Source organism: Pinus tabuliformis, chromosome 3_1, assembly GCF_031772625.1.
Source record: "Pinus tabuliformis cultivar Carrire ecotype Pingquan chromosome 3_1, CPIR1, whole genome shotgun sequence".
In the NCBI taxonomy this organism is placed as follows: domain Eukaryota; kingdom Viridiplantae; phylum Streptophyta; class Pinopsida; order Pinales; family Pinaceae; genus Pinus; species Pinus tabuliformis.
This window is the reverse complement of record NC_142301.1, coordinates 723,743,438-723,745,734: the sequence shown is the minus strand read 5'-3', so window position 1 is coordinate 723,745,734 and position 2,297 is coordinate 723,743,438.

Genomic DNA, 2,297 nt, shown 5'->3' with positions numbered 1-2,297 from the left:
TCCACGTACTTTCAGGGATATTTTGGAGGACTACATTAGGTTGTTATCCATCTATAGGTAACCAACACGTATGTTAAGTCCTTGGTTTACTGAGGCAGTATATTGCAGTTCACAGTTACTTGGCAATCATTTTGCCTAGATTATCCCTCTTTTGTTTTATTATGTTATTTTGATTAAAATAAAATTAATTGACCACAGATAACATCCTCCATGTCACTCCTTAGTTGATCTTAGGTTGAGACATATGGCAACAACTCCAGAGTCCACCGATCAAGGAATTTCGTTTAATGGGAATCCTAGTCCTTTTCCTTCTTTCAGAAATATTGGTGCTCCACATATGGCTACATTATCCCTTCCGGGATTAACCATTAGCTTGCCAGTATGGTTGTTTTCAACCTCCTTGGTTCAAAATGTCGTGATTTCTTCGCAATCGAGTACTCCTCCACTTGGACAAAATCAACCTCCATTTGATCCTAAAGTTGACCCTTTATCTTCTTCGTCGGTTGTTTCTTCCTCCCCTTATTCCTCTTCCCCTGGTGAAATTATTGACACTAGAAACCAGGTGGATAAGAAGAAGAAGAAAGGGAGGAAGAAGAAGAAGAAGAAAAACAAAATTCTGCAGGGGGCAACCAAGCAACCATTGCTTGGAATGCAACTTCTGATGAGAAACCATCCGATAAGCCTCACAAACGTCAATATTATTGCAAACTTTGTACGAGAGACCATCTTCTTTGAAATTGTTCTGGTATTCCTCAGATCTTAGAAGAATGGTCTTCTCATTCACATCATCCTGTGTCATCAACTTCTGGAGATCATGTTGGTGACACGCCATCAACTAGTGGTAGTAAAGTTCATGGAAAGAAGGGTAAAGTTAAGTTTCCCTGTAGGTTAAGTGAAGGGAATCACCCCATTCACCTTTGTCCCTATCTGGACGAAGCCCAAAAAGTGTTGGATAACCGTATTGCTTCTCCGCAGCAACTTCCATCTGGTTACAAGAGACTCTCCCTTAATCCTTCACTAGTTGATGAAATGACTAACCCAAATCAACCGTCGATCAAACCCATTCTCTCTAAATGTGAATGCCATGAGTCTATACCTGACCAATCACAGGTCAAGGAAACAGTTGACTCGATTTCACCTTCAGTTAATCGTACCTTTCTCGTAGAAAGTGAGTATGATACCACTTAGGTTCTTTTCGTTTCTCCAGATTCCAATGAGCTTGGAGGCAACCCTACGGTTCCATCAAGACAGGAGGAAAATCCTCCCGTTCTCGTAACTCAAGGGGGTAATTCTCACGTTCTTATGGTACCCCGTCCAAGTAGTCTGGTCACTTCCTTTGATTGGAATCGACTGGCAAGGTGTCGTCTTCCTTCTTATGTGCCTTTCTAGATCATAGTACAAGTTTATAATATGATTGTATCTAGCACTTTTATAGATGAAGGTGCATCTATGAGTATCCTTTCCTCCACCACTTGGCAGGCGCTCGGTTCGCCACCACTTGTGCCTGTTACCCAAAATCTGTTGGCTTTTAACAGAGGAACCAATCAACCATTAGGGATCCTTCCTCAATTGCCTATTACTTTGGGAGGAAAAATTATCTCAACGCGATGGTAGTCCCAGGGCCTTTAGATTACAATTTACTTTTTGGGCGTGACTATGTTTATGACATGGGAGCTATTGTTTCAACACTCTTTCACGTGATGTGTTTCCCGCATGAAGGCGGAATTGTCACCGCCAACCAGCTTTCATTTCCCGGTCCAAATATGGCTTCCAGTTAACCATCTTCCCTAAATGGTCCTTTTGTCCCAATGGTATCTTCCCTGCCACGAGTCAATTATGTGGCAACCATTTCCATACCTACATCCAATTCCGTGATGTTGTGCATTATGTACTAGGGGCATTGGAACCAAATCTCTCTAATGGATTCCTTGCTACGTATACCTTCCAGAGCATCGTTCTCCCATCTGATGAGAATCTCTTGGAAGTCATAACCTCTTATGGATCGTGATCAAGGAGTATGAGGATAGATCCTGGTCTTGTGTCAACCTCATTAAAAAATGAAACAAGGGGTATGACCATAGTTCCTTGTCTTGCGTCAAGCTCGTTAAAAAACGAAACAAGGAATATGAGGATAGTTCTTTTACTGTGTCAACCTCATTAAAAATGAAACAAGTCTTAGAGCATAGTTCCTTGTCTTGTGTCAAACTCGTTAAAAAATGAAACAAGGAATATGAGGATAGTTCTTTTACTGTGTCAACCTCATTAAAAAATGAAACAGGTCCACGAGCATAGTTCCT